This window comes from Bombina bombina, chromosome 4 (assembly GCF_027579735.1).
Source record: "Bombina bombina isolate aBomBom1 chromosome 4, aBomBom1.pri, whole genome shotgun sequence".
NCBI lineage: Eukaryota > Metazoa > Chordata > Amphibia > Anura > Bombinatoridae > Bombina > Bombina bombina.
The window spans coordinates 1,024,062,002-1,024,082,368 of record NC_069502.1 but is presented as its reverse complement, the minus strand read 5'-3'; the positions used below and the strand labels follow the sequence as shown (position 1 = coordinate 1,024,082,368).

General features: G+C 37.6%; 1 protein-coding gene across 1 annotated transcript in view; it reads left to right on the top strand.

The window, feature by feature from the left end:
• The window catches only part of LOC128657721 (ADP-ribose glycohydrolase MACROD2), a 1,711,614-nt gene that overhangs the window by 55,306 nt on the left and 1,635,941 nt on the right, over positions 1 to 20,367 (top strand). The window lies entirely within an intron of this gene.

The following is a 20,367-nucleotide window of genomic DNA, read 5'->3' as shown; positions in this document are numbered from 1 at the left end:
AATAGAAAACCAAACACTCTTGAAAAAAAATCCATTCTTCTCAAAAATACATTTAATCGGCCAGGTCAATATTCCTCATGTATCTGTTTTAACTGATGACAAAGACAAAAAGTATTATGCTTCCTGTTACCTTCATTAATTTTGACCTTTGCACTTATTACATACCTATATTTATGCCAAATTTCAAAAATGGTATGTAATAATGTAAGTTGTATACATAGACTAACATGATAAAATGACCAAGGTGAAAAAAATAAATAAGAATAAACTACTGTACATTGTTAAGGTGTCTTGTTTTTATTTTGACCTACTCTAAATAATGATGTTAGCAATAATAAGAAAATCTAAATATTTAAAATATGGACAATAATTTTCAGTAGCAGTACATATTTATAATTGGTTTTCAGAACTTATAATTATTTTTCAGAAGAGTTTGTATTTGTACATTTTATTTTTTTATTTCCTGTCACATGATTTTTTTCAGCAAAATGACTGGAGTTAGTGCATGTGCCTCCTAGCAACCACTTACAAAGCCGAAGCTCCTTCTTTGCCTTTCTGTATAGAACACAGACCCCTTGTGGGGCTTGTAAAAGGAAGTAAAGGACCCTGTACAAATTAAGTAAAATAATTAATACAAATAAATTATGAATAACACGTATTGGAATGATTTCTATTACATACAAACCACTCCTTTTTTTTTTTTAAACAGTAAAATGTTTTATATCCCTTGTTGGTTTTGTTACCAGGGGGAATGACATCCTTCAATGCAAACCTTCGGCTAGATTACGAGTTTTGAGGTATGAGGGGCGCGGTACTAACTTGCACGTTATTCTCACCGCTCACTTTCCTACAGCGTTGGTATTACAGGTTTTTACAAACCCGGCGTTAAAAGGCAAGAAGTGAGCATAGAGCAAAATTGTGCTTCGTACCGCACTCCAATACCAGCGCTGCTTAAGTCAGCGGTGAGCTGGTTGTATGCGTATGATTTCCCCATAGACATCAATGGGGAGAGTTGGCTGAGAAAAAGTCTAACACCTGCAAAAAAGCAGTGAAAAGCTCAGTAACGCAGCCCCATTGATTCCTATGGGGAAACACATTTTATGTTTACACCTAACACCCTAACATGAACCCCGAGTCTAAACACCCCTAATCTTACACTTATTAACCCCTAATCTGACGCCCCCGACATCGCCGACACCTACATTATACTTATGAACCCCTAATCTGCTGCCCCCAACATCACCGACACCTACATTATATTTATTAACCCCTAATATACCTCCCCCAATGTCGCCGCAACCTACCTACATTTATTAACCCCTAATCTGCTGCCCCCAATGTCGCCGCCACTATAATAAACATATTAAACCCTAAACCACCATACTCCCGCATCGCAAACACTAGTTAAATATTATTAACCCCTAATCTGCCGCCCTAACATTGCCGCCACCTACCTACATTTATTAACCCCTAATCTGCCGCCCCTAACGTCGCCGCCACTATACTAAAGTTATTAACCTCTAAACCTAAGTCTTACCCTAACACCCCCTAATTTAAATATAATTTAAATAAATCTTAATACAAATTACTATCATTACCTAAATAATTCCTATTTAAAACTAAATACTTACCTATAAAATAAACCCTAAGATAGCTACAATATAACTAATAGGTTTTATTTTTATTTTACAGGTAAGTATTTATTTTAACTAGGTAGAATAGTTACTAAATAGTTATTATCTATTTAATAACTACCTAGCTAAAATAAATACAAATTTACCTGTAAAATAAAACCTAACCTAAGTTACACTAACACCTAACACTACACTACAATTAAATAAATTCCCTAAATTAAATACAATTATCTAAATTAAATAAAATGAGCTAAATTACAAAACCCCCCCACTAAATTACAGAAAATAAAAATCAAATTACAAGATCTTTAAACTAATTACACCTAATCTAATAGCCCTATCAAAATAAAAAAGCCCACACAAAATAAAAAAAAACCTAGCCTAAACTAAACTACCAATAGCCCTTAAAAGGGCCTTTTGCAGGGCATTGCCCCAAAGAAATCAGCGCTTTTACCTGTAAAAAAAATACAAATACCCCCCCCCCCAACAGTAAAACCCACCACCCACACAACCAACCCCCCAAATAAAAAGCTAACCCAAAAAACCTAAGCTCCCCATTGCCCTGAAAAGGGCATTTGGATGGGCATTGCCCTTAAAAGGGCATTTAGCTCTATAAACCCTTAAAAAATCCTAACACTAACCCCAGAAGATTTACTTACAGTTTTGAAGATCCGACATCCATCCTCCAAGAAGCCAGTAGAAGTCCTCAACGAAGCGGCCGAAGTCTTCATCCAAGCCCGCAGAAGTTTTCATCCAGACGGCATCTTCTATCTTCATCCATCTTCAAGACATCATCCATCCATCTTCAAGAGCGGCTCCATCTTCAAGACATCCGTGGCGGGGCATCCTCTTCTGACGATGACTACCGATGGATGAAGGTTCCTTTAAACAACCTAAGCTCCCCATTGCCCTGAAAAGGGCATTTGTATGGGCATTGCCCTTAAAAGGGCATTTAGCAGGGGCGTGTCTGTCCAGCGTTTGGAATGGGACGCATTTTCTGAAGGCTCCAGCAAGACCCTTAATAATCCACCGATTATTATCCTTTTAACAGCAGGAATAAGAGTACATTATACAAAGCTCCACAGCTCTGGTAATTGTGGCCCTATATATCTTTTCTTAGCTGTTTTTATGACACTGGGGGCTCAGATCGGAACATAAAAGCCTTAGGCGGCAGTCTACTACTACTAGGCATACACCTCTCCCCGGGAAGTGCCGGGTCATCAGTGCCATCTGCATAGTCAGACTTACTGAACCTCTTCAACATCTATCACTGACTGGACAATAACCTGATCTGTTGCCTAGCATAAAATTAATTGCCACAAGATCCTTGAGAGAGAGAGAAGAAATCATTTTAAAATATGACGGATATTATAGACAAGAACTGTCTAGAACACATTGAGGACTTTCCCGCAAAACTTGCGTCCCTCATGCACAGGCTTATAGAGAGGGCCCCATACGACTATCTGCTGAAACGCTTAACTGCGGAGAGAGATGCAGTGATCCACCCGACGGAACAGCCGAATACAAAACGAGACGTCAGCACCAGAATAGTTGGCAACCTACCTATACAGAGAGAGTCATTCAGCACAGGGCAGACTTACCCGGTCTCAGACACGCACAGAAAGGAACCTCCACTCAACAAGACAGCACCGGAACTACCGGACGCAACTATGAAGCCAGCTCGAGGAGGATTTAAATCCTTGATCATACGACCAAGATTTCAAACTATGGAGGACACCTGGAACAGAGAGCGACAGCAGGGAGTTGTTTCAGCAACACTGAACTGGGGGCCGGGAGGGATACCCGGAAAGAGCAAAACCACAACTAGGTCAGGCCCCTTAGTGGCAAATGAACCCGGGGTGATAATTAGTATATTAGCAGCTGCTGCCCGCAGACCACTGGAAAACTGCATGGTAATGGGCCCCAGAAAGACTTTCCTGAAGAGACGATGGGGGTAGAAATATTACTTTTACTAGCAGTGTCAATATGAGACGTCCTGTTACTTTTGCTTAGCTCAGTTTAAGGAGCATGCATTTAATGTTAAAATTAGAATTGTTTGATTTATCCTTTGAATATATACAACTCTGATAAATCTAGCATACCGTTTAGCATCACTTAAGTTTATGTTCATAATCTTATGCTTATAATCCGCAATGCACCCTAAGGACCTCAGAGTAGGTGGCGAAAACCACACAGATAATTAATCTCATGTATACAGGGAGTGAAGAATTATTAGGCAAGTTGTATTTTTGAGGATTAATTTTATTATTGAACAACAACCATGTTCTCAATGAACCCAAAAAACTCATTAATATCAAAGCTGAATATTTTTGGAAGTAGTTTTTAGTTTGTTTTTAGTTTTAGCTATTTTAGGGGGATATCTGTGTGTGCAGGTGACTATTACTGTGCATAATTATTAGGCAACTTAACCAAAAACAAATATATACCCATTTCAATTATTTATTTTTACCAGTGAAACCAATATAACATCTCAACATTCACAAATATACATTTCTGACATTCAAAAACAAAACAAAAACAAATCAGTGACCAATATAGCCACCTTTCTTTGCAAGGACACTCAAAAGCCTGCCATCCATGGATTCTGTCAGTGTTTTGATCTGTTCACCATCAACATTGCGTGCAGCAGCAACCACAGCCTCCCAGACACTGTTCAGAGAGGTGTACTGTTTTCCCTCCTTGTAAATCTCACATTTGATGATGGACCACAGGTTCTCAATGGGGTTCAGATCAGGTGAACAAGGAGGCCATGTCATTAGATTTTCTTCTTTTATACCCTTTCTTGCCAGCCACGCTGTGGAGTACTTGGACGCGTGTGATGGAGCATTGTACTGCATGAAAATCATGTTTTTCTTGAAGGATGCAGACTTCTTCCTGTACCACTGCTTGAAGAAGGTGTCTTCCAGAAACTGGCAGTAGGACTGGGAGTTGAGCTTGACTCCATCCTCAACCCGAAAAGGCCCCACAAGCTCATCTTTGATGATACCAGCCCAAACCAGTACTCCACCTCCACCTTGCTGGCGTCTGAGTCGGACTGGAGCTCTCTGCCCTTTACCAATCCAGCCACGGGCCCATCCATCTGGCCCATCAAGACTCACTCTCATTTCATCAGTCCATAAAACCTTAGAAAAATCAGTCTTGAGATATTTCTTGGCCCAGTCTTGACGTTTCAGCTTGTGTGTCTTGTTCAGTGGTGGTCGTCTTTCAGCCTTTCTTACCTTGGCCATGTCTCTGAGTATTGCACACCTTGTGCTTTTGGGCACTCCAGTGATGTTGCAGCTCTGAAATATGGCCAAACTGGTGGCAAGTGGTATCTTGGCAGCTGCACGCTTGACTTTTCTCAGTTCATGGGCAGTTATTTTGCGCCTTGGTTTTTCCACACGCTTCTTGCGACCCTGTTGACTATTTTGAATGAAACGCTTGATTGTTCGATGATCACGCTTCAGAAGCTTTGCAATTTTAAGAGTGCTGCATCCCTCTGCAAGATATCTCACTATTTTTTACTTTTCTGAGCCTGTCAAGTCCTTCTTTTGACCCATTTTGCCAAAGGAAAGGAAGTTGCCTAATAATTATGCACACCTGATATATGGTGTTGATGTCATTAGACCACACCCCTTCTCATTACAGAGATGCACATCACCTAATATGCTTAATTGGTAGTAGGCTTTCGAGCCTATACAGCTTGGAGTAAGACAACATGCATAAAGAGGATGATGTGGTCAAAATACTCATTTGCCTAATAATTCTGCACTCCCTGTATATCTTTTATGCGATATTTAGGATCATGTCAACGAGGTGGTAGCACATCTATCTACTTTTTACCCTCCCCTTCTATTTTTTCCTTTCTACTTTTCATAAGTATAGAGTCTTTATATAGCAAAATTCTCCTCACTCCTAGGATTATATTCTCGTATGCAATATCAAATTCACTTACAAAACCATGTCTATCAGGTACAGATAACAGAAAAAGTACATTGCCTTTCAAGATATGGCCTTTATAGTATCATATCTTATCTTGATGTATATTTTATTTTTCAAAGAATGCAGTTTGCCTTTAGTTAGGATATAGTAATAATGCTAGTAAAAAATGAGGATAGATATCTGACAATATGCAAACACAAATATGTTTCTCATGATTGTATTGTATTTAACCTGCATTTTTCATCAGAACATGTACTTATGCGCAAAATCCTCAATAAAATTTTTGTTTAAAAAAAAAAAAAAAAGGGGCATTTAGCTCCATTGCGGCCCAAAGCCCTAACCTAAAAATAAAACCCACCCAATAAACCCCTGAAGATCCACTTACCGGGAGAAGTCTTCATCCAAGCGGCAAGATGTCCTCAACAAAGCCAGCAGAAGTGGTCCTCCAGACGAGCAGAAGTCTTCACCCAGACGGCATCTTCTATCTTCATCCTTCCGACGTGGAGTGGCCCCATCTTCAAGTCATCTGGCGTGGAGCACCTCTTCCAAAGACGTCTTCTTGCTGAATGAAGGTTCCTTTAAATGACATCATCCAAGATGGCGTCCCTTGAATTCCAATTGGCTGATAGAATTCTATCAGCCAATCAGAATTAAAGGTGAAAAAATCCTATAGGATTGAGCTTCCATTCTATTGGCTGTTCCAATCAGCCAATAGAATGCAAGCTCAATCCTATTGGCTGATTGGATCAGCCAATAGGATTGAAGTTCAATCCTATTGGCTGATTGCATCAGCCAACAGGATTTTTTCACCTTTAATTCCGATAGGATTGAAGTCCTAACACTAAGATTGGAGTAGGATTGTGCATGAGGTGTTAGACTCAATCCCTTGCAAACATTGGTTTGGTGCATCCATTTGTCTCACAATCGATCACATGACACAATGTTACATAACAATCACAGGCTACATACACTCTTGAGGTCTGCCCCATGGGCATTTTAATTGTGCCCATTTCTGGGGGGGTGGTTGTATTTTTTTGGTTGCAGAGATATTTTCTATGGATTATATTTTGCAAAGTAGCTTTGCAAACTGTCTAATATCGAAAAAGTAGTTTTGATATATTTGCAATTTTAGAAATAATATACATTGTTTAAATGCAGAACAACTGAATATTGTTTGGCTATTGTTAAAGTTGAACAATTAAACATATAATCAACAAGAAAAATAGCTCTGCACTGTATGGTGCATCCTGAGCAAAACAGCACGAGACTGCAAACACCAGCTAAAATTCTTCTGTTCACTAATCTGATTGTAAACAACATATGATTAAAAGAAAATAAATGCAAAAAAACATATGAACGTTTGCATTTGTTTCCTAAAGCATAATCTTGAATAATAATAAAGGTAATTATTTTTTTTCCTTAAAGGAACCCAGTTAGGGTCTGAATGTATGGTGTTCATAATATCATTATTATTATTTTAAGAAAACAATTTACTTACAAACATCAATAATGCACAATTTCTAAGGCAACGTTCTCCAAAAACAGAGGTAATATTGTAATATTTCCATACTTTTACTGCTGAGACTGCACTACAATCTCTGTAAAATACTTTTTCAATGATTTAAAGTGATGGTAAACGTTCCCCTTTGTATAAACAGATCCGAAATATTAGCAATATTTTCGATGGACTTTAATTCATCATATGTAATAAAGATATGCTATAGCACTGAAATTCAAATACCCAGCGCTCCAGCCACCCACTTCAAAAGTATTATTTTTTGTGAGCTAACAGTTTAAACTCAGGGCCAGGCAGGGAATAAAAAGCAGCCCTTTTTTCTGTTGAGTCAGTAGAATGCACAAGACACATTTGTCTCAAAATGGATTACTGGGATTTTCCTCCCAGTATTGTTTTTATCAGAATTAAATTATATTATTTTGTATTAAATAAAAGTGCCAGATTGTTGTTATATAGGCACCCTACAACCCAATTATATCCATTAATCACCTCATTGATTTGTAGCTTTTCTGCACAAATTGATGCGTCCACTGGCAAATCTCCTGGTAATCTGGTAGACCAATCCTGCCTTGTTTGAACTGTTCTCAAATCAAATTTTAGCTACAAAAAAAAAATTTGGGTGAGTGTCATATGGCTAGAGCCCTGACTGGAGAACAGATAAAAATGTTTGCTCACAAAAAAATATATTTTTGAAGTAGATGGCCGGAGTGCAGGGTATTTAAATTTCAGTGCTACATTAAAAAGTAAGTTAAAGCATATCTTCATTACACTGATGAATTAAAGTCCATATAAAATGTTGATAACATTCTGGATCTGGTTTGGAACTACATTTCCGATGATGCTCAGCCAGCATTTTATGTAGCTGAGCATCATGGGAAATGTAGTTCCAAAACCTCTGGAGAGCAAAGTTTGGACACCCCTGGTTTATACAGATGGAAAGTTTACCATTACTTTAAGCCATCCAAAGTAACATTTGCATTTCCTGCATTCAGATTTGTTTAAATGTAAAATAATATATAACATGTATTGCATGGAAAAAAATAATATTAATAAGCAGCCAATCACATCATCACAAATAATGATACTGTTGTATCCTATTTAAGAAGACTCATACATACAGCCGTACAGTGCACTGTATATCTACGTTACAAGCATACACAAACAGTTATGTATTTAAAACACTTATATGTAAAAAATTAGTATGATTGTTAACTTGAATGTTTAATTACCCTCTGCCAATAATCTGAAAGTTGGGCTGTAAGCAGGAATTTCTGAATTGTATTTGGTTGTTAGTTTTTCTAGCACCATTAATATCTGTATTTAATAATGTTTGTCTGCATTGTGGCAAACTGATGTGTCTGTGTCAGATATCACTGGTTACTGGGTGGTAGAAAATATTAGATATAAAGCAGCTTATATTTATGTTTTGCCTTTCAAATGTACGAGGAAAAATATATTTTCCCCACAATATAATAGAATCAGAAGCTTGTGCTGTTATTCCTGATCCATATGAAGCATGCAGAATAATGTTTTGCCAACTATTTTACATTGAGAACTACTTTCACTTAATAGCTCCAATGTTACTTAAAGGAGCCGTCAAGTCCAAAATAACTTTCATGATTCAAATAGAGCATGTCATTTTAAACAACATTCCAATTTACTTTTATCACCAATTCTCTTGGTATTCTTAATTGAAAGCTAAATCTAGGTAGGCTCATATGCTAATTTCTTAGCCCTTGAAGGCCGCCTCTAATCTGAATGCATTTTGACAGTTTTTCACCACTAGAGGGCGTTAATTCATGTGTTTCATATAGATAACATTGAGCTCATGCACGTGAAGTTACCTAGGAGTGAGCACTGATTGGCTACAATGCAAGTCTGTCAAAAGAATTAAAATAAGGTTGCAGTTTGCAGAGGCATAGATACAAAGTAATTACAGAGGTAAAACGTGTATTATTATAACTGTGTTGGTTATGCAAAATTGCGGAATGGGTAATAAAGGGATTAACTATCTTTATAAACAACAAAAATTCTGGTGTTGACTGTCCCTTTGAAGTCTTTCGGCTAGATTTGGAGTTTTGTCGGTAACGACCCGAAAAACTAACGCCGGCTTTTTTCTGGCCGCACCATAAAAATAACTCTGGTATTGAGAGTCCACAAAAAGGCTGCCTTAGGCTCCAAAAAAGGAGCGTAGAGCATTTTTAACGCAGCTTCAATTCTCGATACCAGAGTTGCTTACGCAAGCGGCCAGCCTCAAAAACGTGTTCGTGCACGATTCTCCCATAGAAAACAATGGGGCTGTTTGAGCTGAAAAAAAAACCTAACACCTGCAAAAAAGCCGCGTTCAGCTCCTAACGCAGCCCCATTGTTTGCTATGCGGAAACACCTCCTAAGTCTGCACCTAACACCCTAACATGTACCCCGAGTCTAAACACCCCTAGCCTTACACTTATTAACCCCTAATCTGCCGCCCCAGCTATCGCTGACCCCTGCATATTATTATTAACCCCTAATCTGCCGCTCCGTAAACCGCCGCTACTTACATTATCCCTATGTACCCCTAATCTGCTGCCCTAACATCGCCGACCCCTATATTATATTTATTAACCCCTAATCTGCCCCCCACAACGTCGCCTCCACCTGCCTACACTTATTAACCCCTAATCTGCCGACCGGACCGCACCGCTACTATAATAAAGTTATTAACCCCTAATCCGCCTTACTAACCCTATAATAAATAGTATTAACCCCTAATCTGCCCTCCCTAACATCGCCGACACCTAACTTCAATTATTAACCCCTAATCTGCCGACCCAATCTCGCCGCTATTCTAATAAATGTATTAACCCCTAAAGCTAAGTCTAACCCTAACACTAACACCCCCCTAAATTAAATATAATTTAAATCTAACTAAATAAATTAACTCTTATTAAATAAATTATTCCTATTTAAAGCTAAATACTTACCTGTAAAATAAATCCTAATATAGCTACAATATAAATTATAATTATATTATAGCTATTTTAGGATTAATATTTATTTTACAGGTAACTTTGTATTTATTTTAACCAGGTACAATAGCTATTAAATAGTTAAGAACTATTTAATAGCTAAAATAGTTAAAATAATTACAAATTTACCTGTAAAAGAAATCCTAACCTAAGTTACAATTAAACCTAACACTATGCTATCAATAAATTAATTAAATAAACTACCTACAATTACCTACAATTAACCTAACACTACACTATCAATAAATTAATTAAATACAATTCCTACAAATAAATACAATTAAATAAACTTGCTAAAGTACAAAAAAATAAAAAAGAACTAAGTTACAAAAAATAAAAAAATATTTACAAACATAAGAAAAATATTACAACAATTTTAAACTAATTACACCTACTCTAAGCCCCCTAATAAAATAACAAAGCCCCCCAAAATAAAAAAATGCCCTACCCTATTCTAAATAACTAAAGTTCAAAGCTCTTTTACCTTACCAGCCCTGAACAGGGCCCTTTGCGGGGCATGCCCCAAGAAGTTCAGCTCTTTTGCCTGTAAAAAAAAACATACAATACCCAAGCCCCCCAACATTACAACCCACCACCCACATACCCCTAATCTAACCCAAACCCCCCCTTAAATAAACCTAACACTAAGCCCCTGAAGATCTTCCTACCTTATCTTCACCTCACCGGGTTCAACGATCTGTCCAGAAGAGCTCCTCGATGTCCTGATCCAAGCCCAAGCGGGGGGCTGAAGAGGTCCATGATCCGGATGAAGTCTTCATCCAAGCGGGAGCTGAAGAGGTCCATGATCCAGATGAAGTCTTCTATCAACGGCATCTTCAATCTTCTTTCTTCCGGATCCATCTTGCAGACCTCCGACGTGGAACATCCTGCTGGCCCGACGGACTAACGACGAATGACGGTTCCTTTAAGGGACGTCATCCAAGATGGCGTCCCTCGAATTCCGATTGGCTGATAGGATTCTATCAGCCAATCAGAATTAAGGTAGGAATATTCTGATTGGCTGATGGAATCAGCCAATCAGATTCAAGTTCAAACCGATTGGCTGATTCAATCAGCCAATCAGATTGAGCTCGCAATCTATTGGCTGTTCCGATCAGCCAATAGAATGCAAGCTCAATCTGATTGGCTGATTCAATCAGCCAATCGGATGGAACTTGATTCTGATTGGCTGATTCCTACCTTAATTCCGATTGGCTGATAGAATCCTATCAGCCAATCGGAATTCGAGGGACGCCATCTTGGATGACATCCCTTAAAGGAACCGTCATTCGTCGTTAGTCCGTCGGGCCAGCAGGATGTTCCGCGTCGGAGGTCTGCAAGATGGATCCGTTAGAAAGAAGATTGAAGATGCCGTTGATAGAAGACTTCATCTGGATCATGGACCTCTTCAGCTCCCGCTTGGATGAAGACTTCATCCGGATCATGGACCTCTTCAGCCCCCCGCTTGGGCTTGGATCAGGACATCGGAGGAGCTCTTCTGGACAGATCGTTGAACCCGGTGAGGTGAAGATAAGGTAGGAAGATCTTCAGGGGCTTAGTGTTAGGTTTATTTAAGGGGGGTTTGGGTTAGATTAGGGGTATGTGGGTGGTGGGTTGTAATGTTGGGGGGCTTGGGTATTGTATTTTTTCTTTTACAGGCAAAAGAGCTGAACTTCTTGGGGCATGCCCCGCAAAGGGCCCTGTTCAGGGCTGGTAAGGTAAAAGAGCTTTGAACTTTAGTTATTTAGAATAGGGTAGGGCATTTTTTTATTTTGGGGGGCTTTGTTATTTTATTAGGGGGCTTAGAGTAGGTGTAATTAGTTTAAAATTGTTGTAATATTTTTCTTATGTTTGTAAATATTTTTTTATTTTTTGTAACTTAGTTCTTTTTTATTTTTTGTACTTTAGCAAGTTTATTTAATTGTATTTATTTGTAGGAATTGTATTTAATTAATTTATTGATAGTGTAGTGTTAGGTTAATTTTAGGAAATTGTAGGTAGTTTATTTAATTAATTTATTGATAGTATAGTGTTAGGTTTAATTGTAACTTAGGTTAGGATTTCTTTAACAGGTAAATTTGTAATTATTTTAACTATTTTAGCTATTAAATAGTTCTTAACTATTTAATAGCTATTGTACCTGGTTAAAATAAATACAAAGTTACCTGTAAAATAAATATAAATCCTAAAATAGCTATAATATAATTATAATTTATATTGTAGCTATATTAGGATTTATTTTACAGGTAAGTATTTAGCTTTAAATAGGAATAATTTATTTAATAAGAGATAATTAATTTCGTTAGATTTAAATTATATTTAATTTAGGGGGGTGTTAGTGTTAGGGTTAGACTTAGCTTTAGGGGTTAATACATTTATTAGAATAGCGGTGAGCTCCGGTCGGCAGATTAGGGGTTAATAATTGAAGTTAGGTGTCGGCGATGTTAGGGAGGGCAGATTAGGGGTTAATACTATTTATTATAGGGTTAGTGAGGCGGATTAGGGGTTAATAACTTTATTATAGTAGCGCTCAGGTCCGCTCGGCAGATTAGGGGTTAATAAGTGTAGGCAGGTGGAGGCGACGTTGAGGGGGGCAGATTAGGGGTTAATAAATATAATACAGGGGTCGGCGGTGTTAGGGGCAGCAGATTAGGGGTACATAAGGATAACGTAGGTGGCGGCGCTTTGCGGTCGGCAGATTAGGGGTTAATAAGTGTAGGCAGGTGGAGGCGACGTTGAGGGGGGCAGATTAGGGGTTAATAAATATAATACAGGGGTCGGCGGTGTTAGGAGCAGCAGATCAGGGGTACATAAGGATAACATAGGTGGCGGTCGGCAGATTAGGGGTTAAAAAAAATTATTCGAGTGTCGGCGATGTGGGGGGGGGGTCTCGGTTTAGGGGTACATAGGTAGTTTATGGGTGTTAATGTACTTTAGAGTACAGTAGTTAAGAGCCTTATGAACCGGCGTTAGCCCAGAAAGCTCTTAACTACTGACTTTTTTCCTGCGGCTGGAGTTTTGTCGTTAGATGTCTAACGCTCACTTCAGAAACGACTCAAAATACCGGAGTTAAAAAGATCCCATTGAATAGATAGGATACGCAATTTACGTAAGGGGATCTGCGGTATGGAAAAGTCGCGGCTGAAAAGTGAGCGTTAGACCCTATTTTGAGTGACTCCAAATACCGGCGGTAGCCTAAAACCAGCGTTAGGAGCCTCTAACGCTGGTTTTCACGGCTAACGCCAAACTCCAAATTTAGGTCTTTGTGAGTTAAATTTTCCTGCTATTATTTATAGCGGTGTGTGCAATCTTGATTAAAGACACAGAGACCAATTTATTAATGTGCGAGCGGACATGATGCAATGCAGAGCAGACAGACAAGTTATGGAACAGCCTGCTTCATAACTACTGTTTCTGGCGAACCTGAAAGGCTCACGTGGAAACAGGGGCATCAAGCTCCATTCAGAACTTGATAATTTGGCACCACAATAAGGTTACTGGATAAGTATAGAAGATGGTATTTAGAAAAATTGAAGCAATCCTTTTGATAGGTCCAAGAACCTACAAATCCTATGCAACAGATGATCATATATATATATAGTTTTTTGGATCCAAGCACTCACTGTATGTTGAATTGCCTGGGTGCACTCTATGGTAGATAGTTAGAAACTTTTCATGTAGAGAAGAGGCACACACAGGGCTTAATTAACATAAGTTTTATTAATTCATTAGTTCAGTCAAGACTGTTCACTGCTGACTGCTACACACCAAAATCTCAATTGTCAAAATCTTGCAATATAAGATTATATATATATATATATATATATATATATATATATATATATATATATATATATATATATATATATTATTTTTTAATCTAAACATTAATACTTGATCTTGATATAAATTATTGTCAAGGAAACCATTTACTGTTCTTTCATTTTCAAAGAAAATGGATATTATAAAATAATTTTTTTAACAAAAATACATTTTAGAGTGCTAATATAATAGCATTTTCCAGAGTTCTTCATAAATTACATCAATTTACTGTTAATTGTACTAAAATACTTATTTCCTGAAAAGGAATAAATACATTCATGTATTGTAATTGTTATGAATAAATACTGTAAAGGGAGTTCAACAAAGCCTTGTGTATGCAAAACTGCTGTCAAAATTTATGTTTCTGTGATTACTATTTTGTTTAAAAAGAACATAAATGCTTCTAAGCATTGTCATATTGCTTAGTTTCAGTTTCATCCAGAATAAAATAATATAGTTCATAATTAATTTAAAGAAATGCAGTTTCTACACACACATCTATTATACATAGAAATATCTGAAAAGTTTTGAAATATGCTTAACAAGGGAAATCATATACTCTGGGAGACTTTGACCTTAGATAACTGTCAAAGCCAAGTTACTCTCTACTTGAAATTCTGACAGTTGAGTCAGGAGCACCTCTGTTTCATATCCCCAGGTTTTTTTTATTGGTAACTGGCCATGGGAAGCAAGATATAAAGCTTGATAAACTGTATAGATTCAAATCCCACAAGAGAAAGTTTAAGACTAATATGCTGTAGAATTTCCTGCGTATTGGAGTCAGATTTAGAAGAACGTGCAACTTGACCTTCTCACATACCACTCTTTAAAAATTGACATGAATAAGCCTTTTAGTTTTTATAACTATCAGTAAAGGAAACTTCTGTTAAAAAAATGAAAACAGATTATTTGAGCATGAATTTGAAAAATATTTAAGTACAACTATATTGGCATATCATTTTACTGAATTCCTCATTATATTGTCTGTTATTCTTTATATTTGCAAATTAGATTACCTACTCTTAGGGACTAAGGAAAGGTCAGATTTTGTATTTTTTTTTTTTCAAGCAAATGCTATATTTTTTAATAAAATCATTTTTATAATGTATTGTATGTTTTACATAAGCTTAAAATGTCACAGTATATTCCCTCATTCTTTAACTAATGTCTCCCTCTTTGCAGACAAGTGTTTCTCATAGTTTTTTTGTGTTTATGTGTTTTTAGAGCTTTATGTTTTACTGTCCAAACTAGATTATTTACTATTCAATATGGTTTACTATGGTTTTAAAGTTATTCATTGCTAGTAGTCAGCAATTTTATTTCATCCGATACAATTTTAATAAGTTGCTATTCATTTAATGCCTTTGTTTGCTAATGTTTTTATGTCGCACAGATTACAGGTGCAATAAGAAATGTTAATTGGATCACTGACTCAAGATAGCAGTATGTCTATATGGGTTCTTCTCATAGCTGGTCAATCAAATGTTATATTGTGTATTTAATACTCCTAAAAAAAAATCCAAATTTATCTACATGCCATACTTTTTTCCTCACGATTCAAAATAACAACATACTTCCTTTACAGAAGTATTATTGTGAAATTTCAAAATAATTAATTGAACTCTTCCTTGAAATTCCTTGAAGTTATTACTCATAAAATATTTTAGGATTCATACTTTTATTCAGTTTTGTTTATATAAATGTGTACAATCTGTCAAAGGTTGGTTAAGAAACTTTGGTTACATTAGTTAGAAGTAACTGAATAGGCAGATATTTCTGTAACTAAACAGATTGTATATGGTTGCCCTTTAAGTGATTTATACTTTCTGCTTTCAATGTAAAGTTATCATAAGGAAATAAGTATATTGTATCTAATTAGGGACTAGATTACGAGGGGAGTGCTATTTTGCGCTGCCACTAGCCAGATAACTTCAATTGATGAAGGCTTTTTGCATGCATCAGGTGGTGCACATATTACAAGTTGAAAGTAAAAACCTACTGTGCAGAAAAAGTTTAATTTTGAATATCACAAACGCATTAATGTATTCCCCCATATAGTTCAATGGATTGTAAAAACCTAAACAAAAACAAAAAAACTAACACCCATACTACCATGCTAACTCGCATTTATTCAAGTGCGCTAAAGGTGACACAAATTAGAAATATTTATCATTACAATCTTCTTCACATAGAAGAATATGTTCTATTTATTCTTAAACTAATATTTATATATATATTTAATCCTTTTTGGTAATATATACAGTATCTCACAAAAATGAGTACACCCCTCAAATTTTTGTAAATATTTTATTATATCTTTTCATGTGACAACACTGAAGAAATGACACTTTGCTACAATGTAAAGTAGTGTAAAGCCTGTATAACAGTGTAAATTTGCTGTCCCGTCAAAATAACTCAACACACAGCCATTAATGTCTAAACTGTTGGCAACAAAAGTGAGTAAATCCCTAAGTGGAAATGTGGCCACCATTATTTTCCAGCACTGCCTTATTGCTGATCACTTTAAAAATAAAATTGACACCATTAGAAAAGATATCTGCACCTCACATCCTTAAGCACAGCAATCCTACCCACCCCTTCTATTAACAAAACTCTATGCTACTTCCTTCCTGTACCAGAGGAAGAAGTCTCTGTACTCCTATCCTTGACTCATCTCACAACCTGCCCACTTGACCCTATTCCTTCATGACTTCTTCCCTCTCTCTCTGCTTCACTTACCCCTACCCTATCTCATCTCTTTAACTAATCTCTCACCGCTGGCACATTTCTGGATACATTCAAGCATGCGTCAATCATACCAATCCTAAAAAAGCCCTCGCTTGACCCATCCACACCTTCTAACTATTGACCGGTCTCCTTACTTCCCTTTGCTTCAAAATTATTGGAACGACTGGTCTATAATCGGCTAACTCAATTTCTCACAACTAACTCCTTACTTGATCCACTACAATCTGGTTTCCTCCCTAAACACTTAACAAAAACTGCTCTTGTTAAAGTAACAAATGACCTGTTCTCAGCTAAAGCAAAAAGCCACTACTCCTTACTAATTCTTCTTGACCTATCCGCTGCTTTTGACACAGTAGACCATCCTCTACTCCTAAAAATACTACATTAATTTGGCATCCGAGACACAGCCCTCTCCTGGTTTGCTTCATATCTCTCCAACCACTCTTTTAAGTTTCCTTTAACAAAATATCTTGCGATCCTATGCCTCTCTCAGTTGGAGTACCGCAAGGCTCTGTCTTGGGCCCCTTGCTTTTCTCTCTCTATACATCTTCCCTTGGAAAACTCATAACCTCCTTTGGATTCCAGTACCACTTATATGCTGATGATACCCAAATCTATCTTTCCTCTCCTGATATCTCTCCCTCTTTACTCAACCAGATTTCCAACTGCCTCTCAGCAATTTACTCGTGGATGTCTTCACACTACCTCCAACTCAATCTGTTCAAAACTGAGCTGCTTCTTATTCCCATCATCATCCAACACCTGACATTTCTATGACGGTTGGAGACTCTATTCTCAACACCTCACCCCAGGTCCGCTGTCTTGGGGTCAAACTAGAATCAGAGCTCACATTCTACTCACATATACAGGCACTTACCAAATCCTGCCGTTCACACCTATGCAAAATTTCCAGAATTCGTCCCTTCCTTACTCAAAAAAACTACAAAAATACATATTCATTCCCTTATTTTGTCACGCATTGATTATTGCAATCTACTCCTAAATGGCCTTCCAAAACACCGCCTTTCCTCCCTCCAATCTATTATGAATGCTTCTGCTAGACTCATCCACCTAAGTCGCTGATCTACTTCAGCTGCTCCGCTCTGCCAGTCTCTACACAGGCTCCCCATACACTCCAGAATACAATTTAAAGTATTAACCCTAACTTACAAAGCACTAAACAGTCTAGCTCCCAACTATATTTCCTCTCTCATCGTGAAATATTCCCCATCCCGTCCTCTTCGATCAACCTCTGACCTACGTCTCTCCACTCCTGTTATCTCTACATCCCACTCCCGCCTCCAAAACTTTGCACGTGCTGCTCCTGTCCTCTGGAACTCTCTACCCCACTCCATAAGACTGTCTCCAAACTTGTATAACTTCAGACTCTCCTTGAAACCCACTTATTCAGAGAGGCATACCATCTCTCCTCCATCCATCATCCGAACCAAACTAATACATGAACTGATTGACTCACTACTGCAACTACAAGCGATGTAACAAGCTATACAAATAAATGATAATGATAATAATAATGGTGGAATACTGCACTGCGGCCCAGTCTCCAAAGGGAGGGGATCATGCTCTGCTTCAGTATGTCACAGTACATGTTCATGGTTCCCTCAATGAACTGTAGCTCCCCAGTGCTGACAGCATTCATGCAGGCCCAGACAATGACACTCCCATCACCATGCTTGACTGTAGGCAAGACACACTTGTATTTGTACTCCTCACCTGGTTGCCACCACACACGCTTGACACCATCTGAACCAAATAATCTTATCTGGGTCTCATCGGACCACAGGACATGGTTCCAGTAATCCATGTCCTTAGTTTGCTTGTCTTCAGCAAACTGTTTGCAGGCTTTCTTGTGCATCATCTTTAGAAGAGGCTTCCTTCTGGGGCGACAGCCATGCAGACCAATTTGATGCAGTGTGCGGCATATGGTCTGAGAACTGACAAGCTGACCCTTCACCCCTTCAATCTCTGCAGCAATGCTGGCAATACTCATACATCTATTTCCCAAAGACAACCTCTGGATATGATGCTGAGCACGTGCACTCAACTTCTTTGGTCGACCATGGCGAGGCCTGTTCTGAGTGGAACCTGTCCTGTGAAACTGCTGTATGGTCTTGCCCACCGTGCTGCAGCTCAGTTTCAGGGTCTTGGCAATCTTCTTATAGGCTAGGCCATCTATATGTAGAGCAACAATTCTTATTTTCAGATCCTCAGAGAGTTCTTTGCCATAAGGTGCCATGTTGAACTTCCAGTGACCAGTATGAGAGAGTGTGAGAGCGATAACACCAAATTTAACACACATGCTCCCCATTCACACCTAAGACCTTGTAACACTAATGAGTCACATGACACCGGGGAGAGAAAATGGCTAATTGGGCCCAACGGTTTAGACATTAATGGCTGTGTGCTGAGCTATTTTGAGAGGACAGCAAATGTACACTGTTATACAGGCTGTACACTCACTACTTTACATTGTAGCAAAGTGTAATATCTTCAGTGTTGTCACATGAAAAGATATAATAAAATATTTACAAAAATGTGAGGGGTGTACTCACTTTTGTGAGATACTGTGTATCTCTATCTATCTATCTATCTATCTATCTATCTATCTATCTATCTATCTATCTATATATCCTTAGATATAGGTATAGATATATAGAGATATATAGGAATATCTATTTAAAAATTCTTAGAACATATTACCTTATGTGAAGAATATTGGAATGTGAAATATTTATAAACACTTTATTAAATATGAATATTGCAAAAATATAATTTTTCATGTTTTTAGCTATTTGACTGCAAAAGTCTCCAATGAACAAACAAATATATACATAACAACAAAATAGAGGGGGCGCTAAAGGTGCAGGGGTAACTCAGTGCAAAAAATGAATCACTATGCGTAGATAATACAGAACAATTCAAATATCACAAGGACCAAACAAAATAAAAATAAAAATAAAAATGAAAAATATATATATATGAAATAAAAAACCTTTGAATCCTTGAATAAAGGATAATACAGAGATCAAAGTCTTTCTTTGAAATGTATGACCGGATGACCGGAGAAAATGGGATATAGAATGTTCATATGTGGGCTGCCTCCTCCTCACCGACTGGTCCGGGTATAGCTGAAAAAGTACAAGAAGACAGAGGGGCGCCTCATGTGTGGTATAATCAGATGGTATGATACAGAACAAACAGAATGGAGCCAAATGAGTACTCACATACTATTGAAGCACACCTATGTGCTGGTAGAGACAAGCTGCAATTTCAGATAGGTGTGACAGCTCACCCTCCAGGCAAAACTGTGTAGCTGGTGAGAGATTGAAAAACAAACAAAGAAAGCACTACATGTGCAGACCATTAAAGGTATAACCGGCAATATCTCTTAGATGATACAGATGGGTACTCACATACTCACATACTCCTGTACCAAAAAAAATTGGTATTGACCCACAGTTATCAAAGGGTTAATAACCCTTTTATAACTGTGGGTCAATACCATTTTTTTTTTCTTTAAATGCAAACATACAGTGTTCTATTGGATTGTCTAATTATTGTTTAGTATAGGATACTATTGCTAAAATACTTTACATGTGTAATATAATGTGGTTTTTACTTTATGTGAAAAACTGTTGCAATTAGAAGATCTGATGTCATCAGACAGGTGTTA